Here is a 23,905-nt window from a genome sequence, read left to right as displayed (position 1 = left end):
AAAGAAAGAATATAGTGGTTTTTCTTTAACCTCTGGGGGATGAAACCAAATAAAAAAGTCCCAGATATGTACAGGAAGTATTAGGAATACAAGTACCTGTGTGCTTTACTAAATATTCAAAATATGAATAATATCTACACTCAAATTTATAGTGTATGCATCATTGTGAACTAGTTGAAAGTAGTGCTACTTACTAAACCACAAAGAATACATTAAAATGACTGGGATAATACATTTTTTGTAATTTCCCCTAGAAAAATATGCCATCATATCAATGTTTAAATGTTCAAATTGTATTTTATTTTTATTGCAATAAAGTTGATATATGGTATTATGTTGGTTTCAAATGTACAGCATAGTGATTCAGTAATTGTATATATTATTAGATGCTTGGTGCAGTAAGTATAGTTACCCCATTATCATACCAAGATACTACAATATTATTGGTTAAATTTTTTATGTTGCACTTCCACTCCTATGTGTAAGATTTTACAGTTTTCAGTCTGTACCTCTTTATTCCCTTTACCTATTTCATCCATCCCCCACCCCCTTCCCTGTGGTAACCAACAATCTGTTGTCTATATTTGGGGTCTATTTCTTTTTTGTTTATTTTAAAATTCTGCATATAAGTGAAATTGTATGGTGTTTATCTTTTTCTGCCATCCATGTTGTCCCAAATGGCAAGATTCTCTTCTTTTTTATGGCTGAGTAATATTCCATTTTGTATATGTACCAACCACGTATTCTTTATCCATTCACCTATAGATAGGCACTTGGATTGCCTACCCTTGCTGTTATAAATAATGCTAAAATGAACATAAGTGTACATATATCTTTTCAAATTAGTGATTTTGTTTTCTTTCAGTAAATTTCAAGAAATGGAATTGCTGGGTCATATGGCATTTCTATTTTTAGTTTTCTGAGGAACCTCTATAATATTTTTCACAATGGCAGGATCAGCTTACATTCCCACCAACAGAGTAGGAGTTTCCCTTTTCTCCACATCCTCCCCAACACTTGTTAATTCTTGTCGTTTGGATAGTGGCCATTCTAACTGGTGTGAGGTGGTACCTCATTGTAGTTTTAATTTGCATTTCCCTAATGATTAGTGATGTTGAGCATCTTTTCATGTGTCTGTGGGCCATCTGTATGTCTTCTTTGGAAAAATGCCTATTCAGGTCATCTGCCCTAGTTAAAATTGGATTTGTTTTCTTGATGTTGAGTTGTATGAGTTGTTTATATATTTTGGATATCAGTCTCTTGTCAGATATACCATTTGCAGATTTAGTCTCCCATATGATAGGTTGCCTTTTTATTTTGTTGAGGATTTCCTTTGCTATGCAGAAGCTTTTTAATTTGATGTAGTCCCACTTGTTTATTTCACTTTTGTTTTCCTTGCCCTGGGAGACATATCAAGAAATGAGTTTCTCATGCTGATGTTCATGAGATTCTCACCCAAGTTTAATTCTAATATTTGTTGTTTGTTTGTTTCCTGTCTTACATTTAGGTCCTCAATCCATTTTGAGTTTACTTCTGTGTATGGAGTTAGACAGTGATCTAATTTCATTCTCTTACAAGCAGCTTTCTAGTTTTCCCCATACTATTTATTGAAGATAGTCTTTTTTTCCATTGTATATTCATGGCTCCTTTGTCATATATTAACTGACTACATATACATGGGTTTATATCTGGGCTCTCTATTCCATTCCATTGATCTCTGTGACAATACCATACTGTCTTAATCACTGTAACTTTTTAGTAGAGCTTGAAATCAGGGTGTGTGATACCCTGAGCTTTGTTCTTCTTTCTCAAGATTGTTTTGGCTATTTGGCGTTAGGGATTCATTGCTCTAGTTGATTGAAAAATGTGGTTGGTATTATGATAGCAATTCCATTGGGTCTGTAAATTGCTTTTACAATTTACAGATGGTCATTTTGACAACACAAATTCTTCCTACCCATGAAAATAGAATAGATTTCTATTTATTTGTGTGTCCTTCAGCTTCTCTCGTGAGTGTCATATAAGTTTTCAGAGTACAGGTCTTTCACCTCTTTGGTTAGGTTTATTCGTAGGTATTTTATTCTTTTTGATGCAATTGTAAATGAACTTGTGTTCTTGATTTCTCTTCTGCTAGTTTGTTATTAGTATATAAGAATGCAACAGATTTCTGCATATTGATTTTGTATCTTGCAACTTTACTGAATTTATTTATTCTAGTTATTTTTTCATGAAGTCTTTAGAGTTTTCTATATATGATATCATGTCATCTGCAAATAGTGACAGTTTTCACTTCTTCATTAACAATTTGGATGCCTCTTATTTCTTTTTCTTGTCTGACTGCCATGGCTATGCAGTACTATGTTGGATAGAAGTAGTGACAGTGGGCATCCTTGTCTTGTTACTGATTTTAGAAGGAAAGTTTTCAGCTTTTCACCATTAAGTATGATATTGGATGTGGGTTTGTCATATATGGCCTTTATTATATTGAAGCATGTTGCCTCTAGACCCACTTTTTTGAGAGTTTTTATCACAGATGGATGTTGAATTTTGTCAATGCTTTTCACCACCTATTTAGATGATCATATGGTTTTTATGTTTCCTTTTTCTAATATGGTATACCACATTAAATGATTTGTAGATATTGTACCATCCTTTCATCCCTGGAATAAATTCCACTTGGACATGATGAATGATCTTTTTGAGGTATTTTTTAATTCAGTTTGCTAATATTTTGTTCAGGATTTTTGCATATGTGTTCACTAGTGTTACTGGTCTCTAGTTTTCTGTTTTTGTAGTGTCTTTGTCTGGTTTTGGTATTAGAGTAATACTGATGTTGGTTGTAACTTCTTTTACATTTCAGATTTTGTTTATGTCCTTTTTCTTTCTTGATAAGTCTAGCTAAGGTTTTGTCTATTTTGTTTATCTTCTCAAAGAACCAGCCCTTGGTTTATTTGAATTTTTTTTCTATTTTCTTTGTCTCTATTTTTTTTCTGCTCTAATCTTTATTATGTCCTTCCTTCTACTAATTTTGGGGTTTGTTTGTTCTTCTTTTTCTAGTTTCCTTTAGTTGTGGGGTTAGATTGTTTGAGTTTTTTCTTTTTTTTGAGGTAGGCCTGTATTGCTATAAACTTCCCTCTCAGAATCATTTTTGCTGCATCTCACATATTTTGAACCATTGTGTTTCTTTGTTCCTTTGTCTCCATGTATTGTTTGATTTCCCCTTTGATCTATTCCTTGATATCCATTGATTATTTAGAAACGTGTTGTTTACCTTCCATGTGTTTGTGTTTTTTCCAGTTTTTTTTCTTGTAATTGGTTTCTAGTTTCATACCTTTGTGACTGAGAATATGCTTGATATAATTTCAGTATTCTTAAATTAGTTGAGACTTGTTTTGGGTCCTAATATGTGATCTATTTTGGAAAATGTTCTATGTACATTTGAGATAAATGTGTACTCTGTTGCTTTTGGGTAAAACACTCTATAAATATCTGTTAAGTCCATACAGTCTAGTGTGTCATTCAATACTTCTATTTCCTTTTTTGTTTTCTGTCTGGATGTCTATGCATTGATGTAAGTGGGGTGTTAAAGTCATCTGCTATGATTGTGTTGCTGTCAGTTTCTTCCTTTAGGTCTATTGGTATTTTGTTTATATGTTTAGCTGCTTCTATTGGATGCATAGATGTTTATGATTGTTGAACTGATCCCTTTATCATTATGTAATGTCCTTCTTTGTCCCCTGTTATTTTGTTTTTTTTGAAGTCTATTTTTTCTGACATAAGTATAGCAGCGCCAGCATTTTATCAGCCCTATTTGCATGGTATACCTTTTTCCACCCCTTTACTTTCAGGCTGTGTGTATTCTTAGGTCTGAAGTGAGTCTCTTGCAGGCAACAAATAGATAGGTCTTTTTTTTTTATCCATTCAGTTACCCCATGTCTTTTGACTGGAGCATTCAGAACATTTACATTTAAAGTAATTACTAATAGGTACGTAGTTATTGCCATTTTGTTAAATGTTTCCTGATACTTTTTGTTGTTGTTCTGTGATTCTTTCCTCCTCTCTTGTTCTCGTTTGTGTTTTATGACTTTCTGTAATGTTACGGTTGGATTTCCTTCTCTTTCTTTTTTGTGTATCTATTATAAGTTTTTGGTTTGTAGTTAACATGGAGTTCTAACATCCTATGATTACTACAATATGTAATAAGCTGGTAGTCATTCATGTTCGAATTTTAACTGCACTACATTTCTTACTCCCCCCCTTCCCAGTTGATGCACATATCTTTTTTTTACATCTTTTTATTAAGTAAGTCCCTTAACTAATTTTTAGTTGTAATTGATTTAATTATTTTTGTACTAGTTTATAAGTAATTGATCTGCTACCCCTGCTATATGTCTGCTTTATAAGTAGAAAATTTTCCCTTTCTTAAATTTCTTACTTCTATTTAGGATCTGTTCTTTTCCTCTTAAGGGAATTCCTTTAAAATTTTTTGTAAGGCTGGTTTAGGAGTGGTGAACCCTTTTAACTTATGTTTGTCTGTGAAGCTCTTTATCTTTCCTTCAATTCTGAGTGATAACCTTTCTGGGTACAGTATTCTGGTTTGGAAGTTTTTCTCTTTCAGTACTTTGAATGTATCATGTCATTCCCGTCACACTATAGATTTTTCTGAGGAAAAATCAGATAATAACCTTATGGAGCTTCCCTTATATATAATTTGTTGCTGTTCTTTTTTGGCTTTTAAAATTCTATTTTTGTTTTTGATCGCTGACATTTTGATAATGATGTGTCTTGGTGTGGACCTCCTTGGACTCATCTTGATTGGAACTCCTCTGTGCTTCCTGCACCTGGTAGATTGTTTCCTACTTTAGGTTCAGAAAATTTTCAGCTATTTTCTCTTCAAATAAATTTTCTACTCTTTTTTTCTCCCTTCTCCTTCTGGGACTCTTTGCCTTCCATAGCTGATCATCTGACACCCTTTAAATGATCAAAATTAAGGATATTTAAAGCATGCATTAATCGGTGATTTAGAGTTAGTTTTATCCTATCAGGGAGTAATCCCCCTTTTCATTCTTTCTTTTTTTTTGTTATCGTTAATCTACAATTACATGAAGAACATTATGTTTACTAGGCTCTCCCCTATACCAGGTCCCCCCCACAAACCCCCTTACAGTTGCTGTCCATCAGCATAGCAAAATGTTGTAGAATCACTACTTGTCTTCTCTGTGTTGTACAGCCCTCCCCTTTCTCCCACCCCCCACATTATACATGCTAATCATAATACCCCCTTTCTTCTTCCCCACCCTTTCCCTTCCCACCCATGCTCCCCAGTCCCTTTCTCTTTGGTAACTGTTAGTCCATTCTTGGGTTCTGTGATTCTGCTGCTGTTTTGTTCCTTCAGTTTTTCTTTTGTTCTTATACTCCACAGATGAGTGAAATCATTTGGTATTTGTCTTTCTCTGCTTGTCTTATTTCACTGAGCATAATACCCTCTAGCTCCATCCATGTTGTTGCAAATGGTAGGATTTGTTTTCTTCTTATGGTTGAATAATATTCCATTGTGTATATGTACCACATCTTCTTTATCCATTCATCTACTGATGGACACTTAGGTTGCTTCCATTTCTTGTCTATTGTAAATAGTGCTGCGATAAACATAGGGGTGCATCTGTCTTTTTCAAACTGGAGTGCCGCATCCTTAGGGTAAATTCCTAGAAGTGGAATTCCTGGGTCAAATGGTAAGTCTATTTTGAGCATTTTGAGGATGTTAGAATGTTTGCTGTTGTCCCAGATCTCTCTTACCCTACCTCATTTCTTTTAGTTCTTTCTTCGTTATGCTGTTCAGCTTGAGTGCTTTCCAGTATTTATCTTCCACGGCACTAATCTGTTCTTCTGCATCCGCTAGTCTTCTGTTAATTCCCTCCAGTGTATTGTTTAAATGTCATCTATTGAATTCTTCATCTCCAATTGGTTCTTTTTAGACTTTCTATGTCTATGTTGAGGTTGCCTTGAGTTCTGCTATTGTTTTCTAAAGTCCAGTGAATACCTTCATAACCATTGTTTTTAAACTCTTTATCAGGTAGATTGGTTAACTCTGTTTCATTTAGTTTTATTCTGTTCTTTTTTTCTTCCTCTTCTGTCATTTAGAGAGTATTCTTCTGTCTTATTTTGTATGACTTTCTGTGCTTGGTTCTATGAGTTAGTTGAAAGGGCTAGCTCTCCAGTCTTGAAGTACTGGCCTTGCTTAGGAGAATCTCCTGGATAAACAGCTTTGCCTCATGGTTTTGGCAAGCTGGGGACTGAAAGAGTGTGAGATGGGTTTTTCCTGGTGTTGGAGCTCCTGGGGTGTGGTCCAGGGGACACACCTTGGGGACCCTTTGAAGGGGCTCCTGGTTAGATACCTTTGGGTTCTACACTGGCAGGGGGAAGGTAGTGGGCCAGTGGTAGTTCAGTGGTAAACTCCAGGTAACTCCTGATTGGCACCAGCTGAATCCCCTGAACCTCCTCACCTGTACGCCTATTTGTGCTCTGGGCCACTTAGGACCACTCTGGGGAATTCCCATATGCCAACTAGGTCCTGTTGGTGGTGTGGAGTCAGGATCCACGCACATTTCCCCTTGGCCCCTGCATGCTATAAGCTGCTCCTGGGTATTGCCTCGTTGGCACCTGCTGGTCCTACTGGGGATTGGGCTTAGGTATCCAGCACACATTTCCCTGAAGCCCCTTTGAACTCCAAGCTGCTCCAGAAAATTTCTGAGTTGGTATCTTTCAGGTCCCACTCATCACCTGGGGTCAAGCCCAGCACATGCATTCCCCACTTGCTCTAGGATTTGCTTGGTAGCACCAGTCCACATATTTGAACACCTCCCAGTGAGCTGGAAAACTTTCTGGTCCTCTTTATGAGAGCTGTATTGGTGGATAACAGCTGGCAGCAAGGCAGGCCTGTGGGACTGCACCCATATCTTGTTCTCAGCTACACCAAGATGTGAAGAGGGAGCACAAACAATGTGCAATGACAATGGCTCCCCTGTTTCTGGATTGCCCCCAACAGTTTCATTGCCAACCAGTAGATGTTTAGTTCTGAAACTTAGGTTCTTTCATTTATGGTCTAGTTCCACTTTAAACCATAGGGATTTTTTCCTTTGCCTCAGGTCAGGGAGTCCATGCCTGGTGCGCCCAGCAGTATCCCTCCTCCCCACCTCTGAACGGCTCTGCTGGATGTGGGATTCCCCAGTTATGGTTTCTCTGTCTCTCATGCCATTTTGGGCTTTTAACTTTGATCTTTCTGTCCCTTGTATCGGTGTTCACTTCAGTCTCTTCTTCTTCAGGGTGAAGTAACTCTTTGTGCAGGTATAAATTTGGTGTATAGAAGGAAGAAGGTGGATTCAGGCTCTCTCTACTTTGCCATCATCTGGGACCTTCTTGTCAAGGATATTTTGGTACTTTGTTAAGAGGTAAGATCTAAGTTCCCTGTGTAAGACATGAGCTAGCAGGGCATTTTTATAGGTTGAATATAAAAGAGAGACAGGAGAGCACAGGGATCAACTCCAAATGTCTGAAAGGCAATCATATTGTCTTCAAACTCACATCTACTTCTGTGCATAACCCAAATCAACCCTTAATTATTGTATGTTAAATGAAAACAAATGCTACAATAAGACTATTAAATAGAATGTTTGTTATAAATATATTATAGCTTATTATTGGGAAAGGTTTGGATAAAGAGTCACTATTTATTTAGTCCTGTTTTTGTCAAGCACTGCATTAATCTCTTTTATATGCACTATTTCATTTAGTCCTTTTAGCAATCTAAATGTGCACTGGGAGGAGGGAACAAATATAGTTCATTCCAAAGTGATTTTGTGGCATTAAGATTCAAATTAAAAAGAGAAAGAAAGACATCACAGAAGTAATACTTGTTATCTCACCAGAAATTGTTGCCTCATTGGCAAGGAGCGATAGATTCTGACTGAGGAGATGCTGTGCCCTTAGGAGGCATTGCCATGGTAAATATACCCTGTGAGTACCACTGAGATACAAGCTGTGGCTCCTGCCAGTGCACTTTGGACTCCTTGTTGCCAAGCACTGGCAGGCAAGAAGAGGAGTCACCTTACTGGCATGGCAAATTGCTGCTGATCCCAGACAGAAGTAGGGCTGCTCTAAGAAATGGAGACAGGGAAGAATTACTAGGGAACCAGCTGATCCACTTGGACACCGCTTGGTGCTCCACTGCCCCATTGTAACTGTGAATGACATGTGTAGCAACCCCAGACTAAGAAGACTGTAACTGTTAGGAGCGCATTGCCCTCAGAAATAAAGGGTTGGATAATGCCAGTATGGAAGACCATGATCTGCCAAGGTGATAGCAGAGGGATGAGGGGAATTTGAAACAAGTAGCAGAGGAGGGAGAGGACGAGGAACAATGGCAGCTTCCAGGTCAAGTGCAGAGACTGGGCTATCTTCATTCTTCTCAAGGCCTCCCTATTCAAAATTCAAACTCTTCAAATTGTTCAAAATTTTCTTCAGGTAAAGCAGCCTATGGGAACCATGGAGGAGCTTTCCTCTGGGTGTGTGTGGAGTGGAGCAAATGGTGGGCTTCAGAGGCCATGGGAATACCCCCTGAGGGCTGGGACTGCAAGGGACAGAGTTCACCAGAGCCCCAGCTGCCACCTGGGAATGGAAGTCATTCTTCTCACAGGCTGCTCTTGTCAAGGAGTGTGCGGTAGAGGTTCAAAGGCAGGCCTGTTCCTGAGAGAAGCAGGACTCCTCTGGCAGCAGCCTGGGCTCCCCCGAAGCTCTGCTGGACTTGCCTTTGAACTGCAGTCAGTGACATTTCCACCAAACCTTCTTCCTTCCCTTCCTCTCTCCTCTTAGGGTCACGTTTGCATCATGCTCTGATGGCTCTCCCTGTCTCCCCTGGATGCTTTCCCATGTCCTCTCACAGCCTGCTTCCCACAGGCCTGGACTAACACTGGTAATCACTGGGCAAAACCTGCCCACTTGTTCACTGAGCAGCTTTGTCTCAAGTTGTGTAATGAACTGAGAGCACCTTAATCTTATCTCACAGTGCTGACAAGCTTCATATCTCCCAGAAATTAATCAGATTTTGGGCCCTTGTTAAAAAGACCTTTCTAGTTTTTGCTGCTCCACAGATGATTATCTAAAATTTTTGCTCATTTCTTTGTTCAGTTTGATGTGATGTTTGGAGGAAGAAGTAGCAAACAGCATTGGGGGAGGAAAAAAAGAAGGAATAGCATGTTGAAACTGAACATATCTCTTTAAAATCTTTACCACTATTTCTAGAAAAAAGTTAAACATTTCTCAGTTTTTATTGTCTCTCTTCCTGAACTTACCATAGTCATTTTTTATACATAATTCTCATATTTTTATTTGTTAGCAAATATGCATACTAGCTGAGCACTAATCTTCCTTCAGTTTGGATTCTTCTCCTCCTTGCAAATGCTTTCACTTTCTGTTTACTACTTCTGTGTCATTCATTGAGCCATATTTACTGAAAATAAACTCCCTGTCAGGCTCAGAATGGGGATAAAGAAATGAATATAATGTGGATTTATCATCAGGAAACTAACATTGTACTAAATCTGAAACATTCTAAATTTTTTCAATGGCTAAGATATACTCAAGGAAAGTGTTTCTGCCTATTTTTCAGCATGACTCTTATTTCTGCCTTTGTTGATCTGTACTGTGAGATACCCTGATCATGTGACCCTTCAGAGAAGGACATGCAATCACACAAAAAGTAGAGAAAGCTAACAATTTTGTATATTAGTGGATGAAAAACAAAGGACAGTTTATAAAACTGCTATACAGAAGTGCTATGGTAAGCATGTTTTTCCAATCAGTACTTTTTTTTCATAATCATGGAAAATTGCTTATTGTGAGCACTTATTACCCAATTGAAATGATTTCTTTTAAGGACAGAGTGTGATTTCAAGTTTTATCCAATTGGAAGCTTATCATGATTGCCTATCAATGTATTATATACAATCAGAAAATATATGTTAATTAGGTAAATTCTGTTCAAGTATGTTTATGAGTGTTTAAACCTTATGCTGGGTTTAGAAGACCTTGCATTTAAAAGTGACAAAGACATGCTTTCAAGGACAAGGTTGAAGGCAAATAAAAGACTAATAGTAACATCTGTCCGTGGGTGTTCCTGTGAATTTTCCTATGTTTGCCTTCCTGAAGACTTTTATTGGCTTCAAACCCAGATTTTATCTTGGCATCTGATTTGCACATTCATCTTATAGATATGATAACTCTTCTTTGCCATCTGGTATCTGACTTCAGTCTATGCGTTCTGTTTTACTGAGCTATATTTTACAATAGCTCTCCTTATCTTCCAATCTTGACAAGACCAGTTCTTTTTCCCTCTCCAAATTTTATTATTAAAATTTTTAAACACAAAATCACATTCTACTATTGAGAATCTACAGTTAATATTTTACTGTACTAGATTTATTATATGTGTGTCCCTATCCATCCAACAATTCATCTTATTTTTGGACGCATTTCAAAATTAGTTGCAGGCATGACACTTCAGCCTACATATCATTAAGTAGGATTCAGTATTTCTTTATTGTTCCATTTAATTCTTTAGTGGTAAAATTTACATACAAGGAAATGCTCAGATCATAAATGTTTAATTCATGGAAAATTTTGACAAATGTTTTGACCTAGTAACTCAAACCATTGTGGATATATTTTTTATTTGTTGAACTTCTAGTAGCTAACAACTCATAGCTGACAGATATATTGACATGTAACTGAATTTAGCTGGACCAAGAAAAACCTTATTGTGAGATAAATTGTAGTTTAATACCAGGGTCACCTTGTGACATTTAGATGGCTAGGTCTAACTATATATTACTATATAATATTATCATTTGCCGTGGCAGTCAACCCCTCTTATGCTAGACTATGAGCTTACAACTCACTCATCTTGAATTTCTAACACTTCAAAGGAGATAAATATTTTGCACTTCAATGAAAAAACCAAAGTCAATTATTGATTTATACAAGAAATCTGCCCAAAGTGCTAATGTACGCCAGTAATGTTTTTTTCTAAATAAATTTAGTCCCTGAAATCAAATAGCAAGAGTTTGGGTTACAATGGATTTATATAATTTTAAAAATATGTATGTTCTTTAATTTCTGAGTACATATTCTACTTGTCCAAATAATTTTGAGAGTCCTATTTTGAACTCTAATATAGATCAGGTTATCAAAGGCTTATCTAGATGAGGATATCTGCAAAATACTGGCCTAAAGTGGTTTGCTAGCTCAATAACTACATGGAAGAGAATCTTATGGGGGAATGACTCTAATAATTTCCCACTGAAATACAGCAGGGCTAATGCAGAATGAAAATACAATTCTAAATTTCTGTGGACTACAGTTTATTTGACAGAAAAGGATCAAATGATGGTGACAGGAAGAGCAGGGATTTTGGTATCTCTTGGACTTTCCATGAGAGCTTCTTCCTTCATCCCAGCAAAGGCTTTTCTTGGTAGGTCCTTAGCAGAGGTATCAGTGGGGGTAAAAATTACCATTAGAGTCACTTCTTGATTTCATCAATTGCTGAGAGCATGTAAACTAACATAGGCTATTTCATGTTTTCAGAATCACTTAATGTTGCAGTTATTTAGTACCTGAATTTCTCTGCCTCTTTACTATATCAGAGTCTCACTAGCGCACAGTTCTGTACATGAAATATAACATTATGCCATGCCCTCAGATGACCCATCACTGACTACTCTATCGACAATAACCTCCCTAAGCTTCTTGCAAATATTCAGAGATATGAAACAAGGCCATGCTAGGAGAATGAAACAAAGGTGAAAGCAGATCTGAAAACTATATAAATCCACAATAAGGACCAGCCAGAACTTTCCAAGAAACAGGTAAATCAGGTTATCAAGTGTTAAGCTGACCAAGTCTACTTAGGCCAAGCTTACAAAACTAGTAAGGTTGGGAGCCTGGGTTACTCAGCAGACCTATGGAAATAGACTTTAACAAAGCCTTTTGCAGCCTAATTCTGACATACTAAATTCTGTTTAGTTGCTTATAATTGTCTGTTATGGGTCTTTCCTTTCACCTGCTGTGATACCTGACCCTTACATGATCACTAACCCACTATTTACCTCCCTGGACCCCTGGCCTCCTGAATATTCTCACTTCTAAGAGCAGTGTGCCCTCTTGTGCTGACTGACTTTACATGTTCTGGCATTCCAGCTAACTTCTTTCCATTATGCTCCTTTAGTCTTGATATTGCAGTAGTTATGAGTCAAGGGCTTTCTTTAGCACAATCAAGCAGCCAGGATTGAAGTGAACCATGATAGATTCCTTTATCCATTCATTCATTCAAATATTTATTGAGCATTTATCGTGTATCATGACCTAAACTAAGAACTGGGACAAAGCATGAAATGTTACTTGACTTGCATTCAAAGTCATGATATGAGAGAAGAAAAAGTATTCAAGAAATAATTATAACACCCTGTTATTGGTATAAAAAAGGAAATATGTATTAGGTACATAGACATAAAGAAGGAGAGATCAATCTCCTTTGCTTAGATAAGAGTGGAAAGTAGACGAGAAAGCTTATAGAGCAGACATATAAACTCCGTCTTTAAGGATGAGAAGTTTGCTATTGCTAGGAGTTGCAGTAAGGTGCAAAAGGGTAGTCCAGGCAGATAAAGTAGCAAGTACAAAGACATAAGGGAGGATTAGAGGAACCTTAAATAGTTCAGAATGGCTCGGTCAATGCTACTTTGTGCAATTGGTGGGAGATGAGGTTGGAAAATCAGTAACAATAGCAAACACTTATGTGGTAATTTCTTCTATGAATATCACATGCATAACAACTCAAAGAGGTAGGTATCTTGTCTTTATCACTGACCTTATCTTATAGATGTAAGAATGCCAGCAGAGAAAGGCTAAGTAAGTTAATCAAATTAGTATAGCTGATAAATGACACAGCCAGGATTCAAACATAGGCAGTCTGCACTTTTTCATCTGATTTTCAAATTAAGTTTCTTTAAAGGTAAAATACACATATTGTAAAATTCACACTTTTTTTATGCAGCAGTCTAGGAATTTTGACAAGTACATTTGCTGTAGATTCATGTGGTAGCTTATATCAGAAAAGCCTTTCTTTTGATTGCTGAATAGTTTCCATTATATGAGTCTTATAATCAGTTTACATAGTCATCAGTTGGACATTGCTGTTGTATTACTTTTTTATGATCATGAATAAAATTATGTTAAAGTCCTTGTCTGATAGTTCTAACATCTAGGTTGTCTTTGAGTCTTGTTCTTTTGATTACTGTATCTCTTGACAATGGCTACATTTTTGTCTGCTGGCTTTTTTGTGTCTCATAATTACTTGTTACATGTTGGACATCATATGTAAAACAGTACACACTCAAGTTAATAACGTTATACGCAGAGGTGAGCACTCTTATTCTTTCAGGCAATTAGTTTGGGGTGTTCAGTCAATCTCATCAGGAGCTGAGCTGAATTTGGATCTTGTTTTGATTTTGACTATTGTCAGGGTACTACAGGCTTTGGTAATTCTTAGGCTTCTGGTGGGAGCAGGGAGATTCTTTGTTCTTCTGGTCCAGCCTTAATTTTAAGCTATTACTGTGTGCCTGGACCTCAGGGGATGGAATTTCTCAGGATTTACGCCCCCTCTTCCCATGGCAGTCACATTCTTTCTTGAATCTGTGACGAAATTTGTGTGGGAGAATGTATTCTTCCCCTTTACTAGTGATATTAGGATATGATGCTGACTCTAGGGCTCCACTGTTCTCTGCAAAGTAAAATGATTTTTGTTTCTGTCCTTCCCACAGTGTCAGTGAAGCTTACTTGCATGCTGAAGGTAAGATTGCTGACCCTTCCCTAATGGCTGTAGGTTTTTACTCTATATGTGAGAAGGATTCGGTGTTCCATACCTTTTCCTCAATGGTAGCTGATTTCCTCCTCCATGTCTGTGTGGAGCTTTCTCTGGTCTCCCATATTACCCCCTAATCTTTCCAATGAACAGTGAACAAAGGCCATTGGAAAGAGACTGTGAGTGTGCAAATTCTGTTTGCGTTTAGTGATCTCAGAGATTCCATATTGGTACACTTTAGGAATCACTGATTTTTTAATAAAACTTGATTTCCTATCTGCTTGTATGGTGGATAATGCCTCTTCCTCCCATGCTATACCTCAGGTGAGAAAATCTTGTATTGTGCCTCTCCTTAAAATTCAGGTTACTTCATTGCCTTGAAACTTTAGCTCTTTGGCAGATTCAATACAAGCAATGACTGTAGATAATTCATCCCTTTTTTATTGTTGGGGAAGGAATAATGCCCATCCAGCTTTCCTCAATCTAGGCAGAAGCCAGGCTGTGCTTTTAACCATTACACTAATCTGTCCTCCCAAAGCTAGGAATTAGATAATTTAGGCCTTACATGTATATATTTTACTTAATAGTTTCTATTTTATCTTGAGAGGCAGATAAGAGACAGCAAAGTATTTTAAACAAGGCAACAATATAATCTGACTTGGGATTTAGAAAAATAACTTCAACAATAATTTTGGCAGAAACACAGAAAGACTCATGTGAGAAACAGGGTGATTGGTTAGGCCTGAAATATTCTAGGGATGAAATGACAAGGAAATTAATAAGAAGAAATGGGCCTGAAAAAATATCAGTTTTCCAGATTAAATGACCAATTAGTCGAAACAAAAGAAAGATAAGTCTGGTGTTAAGGTACATCCTCCTTTGACTACTATATTTGTTGAGTGCCTGTTTCACTAGCAAAAATATCCTAGTTTGAATGAAAATTCAAATTATATGGTCAACTTCAACATAATGGGACTCCAAGATTTCCAACTTAGGGAAACTGTTATAGTCATTAGCATGGTTGAGATACATTTTAAATGGAGCCAATATTGGAGGAGAGAGATGTGCTGAAAGAAGCATTACTGAATTTTGTATCATGTGCTAATGTTCAACAGAGAGCTAGAAATGTGGGTCTGGAAATAGAAGAGAGGCCAGGGTGGAGATGTAGATTTGACGATCCTTAGTGGTATTGGATATATTGAAGAAAAAAAAGATTGTAACATAGAATGTAATATTAGAAGAATTGGAAAGGGCCTGAAAGAATGACCAGAGTAAAAAGTAAGTGTCACTATAGAAAATTGCCATGAAAGACAAGAAAGTAAAGAGTTTAAGTATAGAGTGGTTAATAGTGTCAAAAGAATCACTAAATGAAGTAAAAGGTAAACTTGAAATTAATCAATGTATTTTCTAAACCCAGTCAATAGCATTATATTTGGAAGTCTATAATTGAGTGTTGCAATGGTATGCTTCTTCAAAAGATGGGTACTTTTTTCTTTCTTCTTTTCTTATATTATCTTGATAAAATTTTTTTTAGAAAAACCACACAACTAATAAAACTATAACCTATATATGACAATTTATTCAGCTGACTTGATGTACTATCAAATTTCATGTTTCATTATACTTCATACTGTTTCAAATGTTGTCTCCAGAATGTCAGACCGTGCAATATGGGGGAAAGGAGGTAGGGAACACCAGAAAGAGAGAAGGTTTTTAGCTTGGGACCAGTGGTGTTTCTGTGTGTGTGTGTGTGTGTGTGTGTGTGTATGTGCGTACATGACTCTTTCATTGCATTAAAGAGTGTGATCAATTTAGAATTAAGAATTCTATTCTGGGGGAGTCATCTCAAGTTGACTTGATCAGAAGAGTTGATTTTTAAGTATTGAAAACTCAGCATTTGCCCTCAGTGTTCTCTCTTATGAGTGAGTTTAAACTTGATCATCTTGCCTTCCTGCATAAGGCAAAATAATTTTCTTTATCTGGATTTATGGCTCCTCCTAACTGTATTTTTTCCAAAAATGAGGTCTTCTTTTTTCAGTTTTTCTATTTGCAGATTTTAAGTAAGACTTGTCCTTTCTCCATCTTTTCATATTAAATAACTTTAATCAATTTAGACATATCTCTATTGTTGAAACAAAGGGTATTTATGAAACGTCCTTTATGAATGTTCTTCCAAAATAATAGTCTCTAATCCTCAATTACTCTGGCAGTGCAAATCTTTCTATTCATTTTCTCCTTTTGTTTTTTTTCTGGTTATATTTAATGCAAACCTTCTGTGACCTGTCTAGAGCCCCTTGGACTTATTAGTGTTAGCAGTAGTTTTTCTTAACTTTATTTTGTTCCTATTTGCTATGAGCTTCACAGTTTATTATTTCAAAGTATTCATCCATCTGCATTCACTTTCCCCTCACTCTTTGTGTAGGTATTCCTAATATATTTCTTGTTATACTTGACTTTACTCTTTCTCTCTTTGGGACATAATCTTGAAAGAAGAATGGAGTCTAATCCCTCTGTGACCTTTGGAGTGGAAAGCATTGAATGTTCCTTTTATCTCATCTGTTTGTAATGCATCTAAAATATTTTGCCTTCAATTCTACTTAAATTCTCCTTTTTTTTGCATATATTGAAGATGTAGTGTTCATTTTCTTTGGTTTCTTTCTCTCTTTGCCCTGACAATGCTTCTATTTTCCTGTCCATCAGTTAGACACAATTATCTCTTTTTCTTCCTCTTTTTGTTAAAGTCCATTTCTCCCTCCATTGTTTTTAGGTCTCAGAAATATAGCTTTCTTTGTTATTACCTTTGCATAATTTCCACTGAGTCTAAATGGTGAGTTCTCAGCTCCTCCTGTACATTAGAATCACCTGGGAACTTAAAAGAATATGCCGATTTCTGGTATCACACCCAACCAAATAAATTGGAATCTCTGGGAGTGGTTTTAAAAAATTTTCAAGTGTTTTTGATGTGCAGCCAGAAATGAGAACCATTGACCTACTTATTTTTAGTCTGTTTCTACTTACCTTCCTGCTTCAAGTAAGGAACTCATTGAAGATATTCTTGGAGTGCTTTTCATTTTGCTAGTGGTAAAAACAGGTAGCTTTTGCAAGTGGTACTGGTAATCTCCACCCAAAATGATATGACACTTATGATACATTTCCTGTCATGATGAGAGCTAGGAAAGGCAAGGAAAGCAGAGGAGAAAATAAGGCAAATAAGATGAACACATGACAGGAGGAATACACTGAGACACACAGAGAGGAATTGAGTAGAGAGGATGGAAATGTTGTTCAAAATGACAAAATCATCTAGGGCTGCTTGTTACATTTGCAGATTCCTGCCCATTCCTAACCACTGGATCAGAGACTTTGGGAGGGCCTAGGAATCTCTACTTGAATTATTTTCAAGATGATTCTATGCTTCCTGAAATTTGAGAACATTAATCTGGTTAGCAAAAGAACTGACAAATCCCACTAGAAGTTATTACTCCATTTTAAACACTTTACACTGCTGATAAACTGGGAATGTGAAAATATTCATTGAAGGGTGGTCTCTAATAAAGTAGAATGTTGTGTGTAGTTGTGTAGGGGAGCAGGTGAAGGGGTGTGCATAGAACAATAATTTACACTAGTTCCCAGATGTATAAATCACAGGATTTTCTGACTAACTTGTTTAAAAGTTAGATATCTGAGCCCCTCAATGGGTTCAAAATGAAGTCTTTGATCCAGTAGGTCTGGAGTGGGTTCCAGGAGTGCACTTGTGGGTGTGTGTGTTTTCCCAGAATTCCCATAAATGAGTACTGTGATAAGGGGACTCTAGAAAACAATTGAGAAGATTCCTCTGAACATTGAATAGCTTTAAACCTGTTTTCTAATGCCAGAAATTCTTTTCTAAATAGCTACTCATTTGGTAGCCAAATACTGTAAAGTATAAATAACTGGTATCAGATTATTTTCTGAATGATGTAGTTTAAAGCAAATGATAAGATTAAGGACATACAAATGACACAAAGACATGTTTTGCTTTCTTTAGACTTTTGTTTTGGCTAAGTGGTTCACCTTAAGTAGCCAGATTAAAGTTCTAGATAAGGTGAAGAACTGACATAGGCCCTGTGTCATTTGAATGTGAATGTTGACGGTCTAGCTTCACTTTAGGGGGCTATGTAGAGAAATCAAGACCACCTCCCAAACCTTCAATTTGTGTCTTTAATGCATCTCCCTCCTGAAGATCCAACACTCTGCCAGCTCTCCTCTGCTTCTCTACCAGCCCCTAAGAAGCCCTTCCTAGACAGGGAATTCACTTTCTTTAGGGTGTAGTCTAATTACTTAGCCTGAGAATAAATGCAACTCCTAATAGCTGCTATTCCATATGAGGAAGGAGAGAGGATCCTGCTTGGCTTACCAGCTTTACTGTGTTCAATGCATTTGATTAATTGCTCAGATGAGTATGCCATCTGAGAACTGGGAAACTAGTTCTCTTTCCACTTGTACACTTAACTATGAACATCTTTGGAATCTGCTCTTACTAGGATCTTTCTAATGGTTTCCTCCTGAACCTGTTTAAAAAGTTACGGGTTCTTTTACTCCTGTCAATCAAATGACATTTATTTGCTAACTTCTAAGAGTTTTCCCCAGTTTCTTTGATGTTGGTCACATCCTCTATTGGTTTTAAGTACTCTGTAATTGTAAGGGATTAGGTGACAGGAAGGGCAGAAAAAATGAAAGCAAAATTGATCAAATACTGTATTAGTCTATATGAAGAAACAAACAAAACCACAAATTTCTAAATTGAAATAAAATGGAATCTATTGAGAGGATACTAGGAAGCTTGCAGAATTGCCCTAATCCTGCAGACCCAGTTTCAGAAATTTCCAGTGTACCAGTGCCTTCTATAATCAAAAGATGCTGAGAAAATGAAAACCTGGTATTTTGAATTTTGATTGTAGGAGAGAGGCAGTCAATGCAATTTGAAACACTTAGTCCATTAGTCACCTTCTAACTTCACTTCCCTCTTTGCAAACATAGCCCAACTTTCCAGTGAGGCACTCATTTCCATCTTAAAAAAATTCTTATATTTAGCCTTGCATGTGTCAACTTGCCAGTGTTCAACAGTGAATCACTCCATAATAAGCTTTTCGGAGTTTACTCCCAGGTTGCCAGACTTTGCTGGATAAACTCAAAATTAGGTTGACTGAAAATTCTTGCTAACTTAATTCTCAGTCATGAATTCATCCATGTTTTTCCTTTCTTCTTTTTCTTCATCATTTTTCCTGAATCACCAGTAGCATAAATGAAGGAGCAGGAAATTAGAAAGAAAAGACCTGAGTTGGGTTCTAGTTTCTGTTACTAGTTAGTTGTGTCATTTAAAGAATGACTCTTCATTTTACTCTGTCCCAGTTTTGTCTATGATATGGGGATGATAATACTTAAATAATAGGATGCTTGTGATGATTAAAAGAGGTATGTGAAATTAGCTTCTGATCTACATTATGCCCACGTATTGGAGCTGTGTTATGCTTTATATGCAAAGCAATCCAATGTCTTTATTAAAAATATTTACTTTCTGATTTTTTCTTTAGATGTTCATTTCCAAATTTCTAGCTCGTTTGGTACAAACAATTTGAAATCTCCACTGACACTTCAAACTAAAAATATCTATAGCAAGCCACTTCATTTGCTACCAAAACTTCTTTCTGACTTAGGGCAATTATAGTTACTGAAGAGAGATTCTTCAGTATTTACACCACCTTATTGTTTCATTCCCATCACTGTTGTATCATCACATTTTTAAACATCTTTCTTTCTACTTTACTTTGATTGAGGACATAGTATTCTGTTCTATAAGTTTGGTGCTATGAACCAGAAGCTAGGAACATTGTTTTGTGTATTAATAAACCACCCAAGATATGATACAAACCCTGGGATAAGAAGAAAATTCTAAGTAATCCAGGCTCTCTGGTTATTTTAGTTATTTACTTTTAATTCCAATAAATTCTACAATTCAGTTCACAAGTCCATTATATTGTATTTGCATAACAAATATTTTTATATTTCAAATAATAGATTATTTGATGTATTTACTGATATATTTACAAAAGTAGATTATTTACTGTTTTACTTGCATTTCCTTCTTTTATTGGAATATCTATCTTATATTGCTTGATTCTAATGACTGCATCAAAAATTCTGGGATAATTTACTATTGAAAGCCCCTCTGCTCTTCAGTGCTGACTTCAGTGTGTACTTGCAAAAGGCCCTTCTGCCTCTGGGGATCCTTGCTTCAGTATGCCAAATAGTATTAAATATGCAGTCTGTCCTTCCTAAAATCTTCTCATTAAAATCAGAAGAATGATTCTTATAAACCAGCTACAGAAACAGGATTTGCTTGTGTTCACAATTGAAAGGTAAAAAAAATACTTTGCAATATAACATTTAGAGTTTCCTCTTGTGAGGGTGCAGATGGGAGATGCAGCTGCTCCGTCCAAATCAATTTCCTCCCATTGGTCCTCTGTTATCCTTTTGCCCAGAGAAATTTTTTGTTTTCTAATAGTATTTTCCCACACACACCTAAATTATTTTTATATAGTCAATTCTTGAGTTTTAATTTTAATGCTTAGATGACACCCAAACTTGCTTACTTTCACTGGAAATGATGAATTATATTCTTTAACATCAAAGCAGTGGGTGTGGATTTCCTGGCTGTATGGTGGAGTAATTTTATAGTAGTGATAGTTTCAAGTATAATTAGTAATTTATACAATTAGTAGGTCTATTTTTCAGAGATTCAAATTCATAAATTCTAAGTAAAGGATACAGATAACTAGGGCACATTAATGGGTTAGGAGACTCCTTTGAAAATTCAATTAATTGTAAACATATTTATGAAGCAGGACAGACACCATTTTATTTTTGAATAAGGTTTGCTTAAGAGAAGTGGCTTAGTAATATATTCACTAGTTATGTATCAGTGCATGATATACGTTTAAATGAAAATAATGATCAATTTGAATAATTTGACTATAGAGATAATTTTTTTTAAGTTGCCAAGTATCATCTATATATTTGCAACTTTTTGGTGATTTTATGAAATCTTGAGAGAAGGATTATCTATATCTATCTATATTAACTAGACAAATATTCCCATTTTTTTCTTAGCTTTGCCTGAGTAGACATAGCAGAGATGGTGTTTATTAGTAAAGAGGCAACAAAAATATTTTGGGAAAAACATAGCATAGTACCATACAAACATTCTCTTTTGTAATCTCTGAAAATTGACTTAACTTATATGCATTGTTTTTTTGGGTATTTCATACCTCTGACATAAGCATTTAGCCAGAATGGAGGCAGCTAGTTAGGTCAGGACATGGAATCATTGAGTTACATCTAGTTTGTGTTATGGTCATTTATGTAACTTTAGAGAGAGTACATGATGTTTTCATTTCTATTACTACAAGTGATATAGCATACATTTTAAAAGTAATTATTTGATTAAGAAACATTATATGTAAGCACAGAGAGGGTGGGAAAGACCGGAAGGAGCCTGGGTTTCAATGGCTAACAGCACCAGTAGTGTGCTGCCACTGGTCCCAGGCTCTTGGTACCCAGTGATGGGCCACGCAGGCTACAAATACGTACTGTTTCTAGGTGCTGGAGGTACAGAAATAAAACAGATTGAGCCCTCTTTCCAAGCTGCTTAACTAATTGAAGGAGCAAGATGGTGAACCTGATAATAAATAAGATGATTTCGGGTACTGAAAAGTGTTACGAAGAAGGTAAGAGTAGGGAATGATGCTTTAGTGAGGATGGTCAGGAAAGGTTTCTCCAACAAGGAACATTTCGGCTAAGAGTTGAAAAAGGGAAAGGGACAGCCACGTGATGATTATGGGGAAAGAATTCCAAGTAGGAGGAACAGCAAGTGTAACCTAATCCAGGAAACAGCCTGATGTGTTCCAAAGATGACAAAAAAGCAGAGAAGTGGATAAGAGAAGGTGGGAGGACATCAGGGCAGAAAATTGGCAATGTGATGATCACAGAGGAACTTGCGGAGCATGGTACAAAGTTAGGATTCCTGTTTAAGAGTAATTGGTAGTCATTGCAGTTTAAAAAAAGGTAGTGAAATGGTATAATTTACACTTTAGAAAGATCATTCAGGCAGTTGTGTAGGGGTATATACTGGCATCAAAAGTAGCCAGGAAGATTAGTTAAGTGTGCTGCCAAAATCCAGGGAGAAATTAGGAAGGTTTGGACCAGAGAAACATGAACACAGATAGTGAGAAGATGTATATTTGAAATATACTCAGTGGAAGAGCTGACAGGACATACGGGTGGGTAGAGAATAGAGTGTGCAAGAGAAGAATCATGACTATTCACCTCACTCTTTCCTCACTTTTTTTCCCCCAGAAATATTGTTTTATTATAAATATAGAAAAGCAGCTTTTCATTCTCTCCTACCCACTTCTCAGTTCCTCTCCAACTGGTTCCATGGCCTTTTTCTGTAACTTTGTTTATGGATGTCACAGTATACAAAATTCAAAACTAAAAAAGAAGCAAATAAAAAATACTTTTCATACTCTCAAGGCAAAGAAAGCTATTTGTGTTCATCAACGTGTTTTCTCTTTGAAATCCTGTTTTGCCCCTCCTCTTCCGCAATGAATGAATAACGAAGCTTGAGAACAGAACAGTTGCACCCTTAGCATGTTCTATCTACTTCAACATTTCTAATATCAAGAAATGAAATAGGATATTACATTTCCTTTCTCAAGTTAAAGCTAATTGTTGGCTTGAGGCTAAGAAAATTACAAGAGAAATAATAGTGGCAATTATATCTTTCATGCTTGCTTTGTGCCTGGCATGGTTCTTCATGTTTTATGTATGTTAATTAATTTAACCCCAAACAATCCTACAATGTACTTTAGAGATGAGAAACTGAAGCACTGTGGTGGAGAAACTTGCCTAAGGTCACAGAGTTAACAGATGATAGAGCTGGTTTTCAGTTACAAGCAGCCAAGTCTATAGGCTATGCGCTTTACCACTATGTACTGATATTCCTTTCCATCTTGGCGCAGTTTTAAAAATAGAAGAATGGCTGCTATCATTTCTAGCAGCCTCTCAATAATAAGGGTAGAAGAAACACAGCCTCTTAATCTCTGAGTCAAGAGAAAATAACCTAATGCTCATTGACCTCTGATGATAGATAATATAGGTCAACATATATGCTGTCCTTCCTAGTGTCTCTAAAAGTGAAATTATATATTCTAATTCTCCAGTATGACATTCCTTAAAAAATATTCTGTAAACATAAATCTGAATTTTGGGTGTAGGAGAAGGTGACACTGGTATGCTTTTTGTATGTTGTCACCTTGAAATTTCATAACAAATCCCTTAACATAAATAATATTATCCTGGTGTTATGAATGGGATTCAAAAAAATTATGAAATTGCACAGGGTTATACAGATCATGAACTCCAGCGTTAAAATGACCACTTTTGTATACACCCAAGTTCCCATGCACTTCCAAAACTATGTCATATATTATTAGGGATTGTAAGAGCCAAAAGCGCTTCACCCAGTTTCAAATATCATTCTCAAATGATACTATATTTAATTGATGTAAAATAATTTCTGTAGTACTTCGAAGCCAATAGAACTATGATATAAAAACATCTATGACAATAAAGTTATTTTTTTGTTTTGTCTTCCCATTTATATTGACCCTTGTAAAAAGAAACTTGAATGGTTCTTTCAAAACAAAACCATAGTAGCATAAAATTTTATAAAAGTTTGAAATCACTGTTCTGAAGAGGGCAAACCACAGAAAGAATATACTTTCTACAATGCTTCATAAATCATTAATCAAGAATTCTACTTTTTATTTTCATTTTTCATTCATTATGATGTGTATTTTATTTCTACGTGACTGTTTTTTTCTCTTTTTTCATTCCATCCTTTTGTTCTATGGAATTTTGTTTGAGTGACTTTTGTTTTAAGTCTATACAAAGATA

The 23,905-nt window shown here is 36.2% G+C and overlaps 1 protein-coding gene across 1 annotated transcript in view; it reads left to right on the top strand.

Annotated features, from left to right (window-relative positions):
- TRDN (triadin) overlaps positions 1-23,905 on the top strand; it is a 486,197-nt gene that overhangs the window by 6,000 nt on the left and 456,292 nt on the right. Inside the window, exon 2 of the mRNA XM_073219550.1 lies at positions 7,323-7,448. The gene's annotated coding sequence lies outside the window, so the exon portion shown is untranslated. The remainder of the gene's footprint in view (positions 1-7,322; positions 7,449-23,905) is intronic.

Source organism: Manis javanica, chromosome 13, assembly GCF_040802235.1.
Source record: "Manis javanica isolate MJ-LG chromosome 13, MJ_LKY, whole genome shotgun sequence".
In the NCBI taxonomy this organism is placed as follows: Eukaryota; Metazoa; Chordata; class Mammalia; order Pholidota; family Manidae; genus Manis; species Manis javanica.
The sequence above is the reverse complement of the archived record's forward strand: the minus strand, read 5'-3'. Positions and strand labels throughout refer to the sequence as shown.